Below are 985 nucleotides of genomic sequence, written 5' to 3' on the forward strand. Positions count from 1 at the left end.
ATTTGGCTTACATCTGAAATTAATGTTTTATGATTAAAACCTGCATTGTTTTAAATAGTTAATAAGAAAAAAACTTCTAATATCCCCATTAAATTTTACTGTTCCTTTCGGTCGGTTCAAATAGCCTTTTTATATGGGTTTAAGAATTACATATTTTATCTGAAGAGTTTTCTAAGCATTTCTAGAAAAATTCAGTTGCTGACTGATCAATATTCAGATCAGTTTTCAAGAGGATTTTGGGTGTAAAGCTATAGTATTGGCTTCCTGGCGCGAAACTTGTACACCTTGTGTATTGTTTACCAAAATCTAATGTCTAATATTCGTTGACACGTCTCAGGTTGATCGAATAATTCAGTTGAAATGTCATAACAATTTATAATAAATAATTCATTCTTTGAAGATTTGATTTTGGTACTCAGAATCATAATAAAACAGCTTCAGACAGTGAACTACAATGTTTATCTTGAGTATTCTCTATCATATGATTAAGTAGAAAAATATATCAACCTACCAACCGCAACTAGTCTAAAGCGCGTACTGCCGTCATTACATAATGCACCCTTACCGGGCCGGTAAGATTTACATAATTTTGACATTTCCAAGTAGGAGGTGTCTGCATAAAGATAATGTTTGTCGGATTATCTGTATACATAAAGCATAAAAATATGTGTCTGTTTGTCTGTCCGTTATCTAACTACTCATAGGTCGTTGGGCCAACCTCAACCAAACTTTGTAGGAGGATAGGTTGGAACAAGGGGCATGTTATTGTGGTTCATGACCCCCTATATCCCCCTATTATTGCTGTTATTGAGCATTTATTATCTTTGACGTAATATAACATTAACTATATTCATAGATGGCGCCACGTCCTTACACACAAAAAGTTATTACATTTTCTATAACACAACATGCACACAGTGTGGGGAAGGGCACATAAACGTCTTATATATTTCAGAGAATGTGCTAACACTCTCTATGAAGAAAT

Source organism: Limulus polyphemus, unplaced genomic scaffold (assembly GCF_000517525.1).
Source record: "Limulus polyphemus unplaced genomic scaffold, Limulus_polyphemus-2.1.2 Scaffold626, whole genome shotgun sequence".
NCBI classification, from domain to species: Eukaryota; Metazoa; Arthropoda; class Merostomata; order Xiphosura; family Limulidae; genus Limulus; species Limulus polyphemus.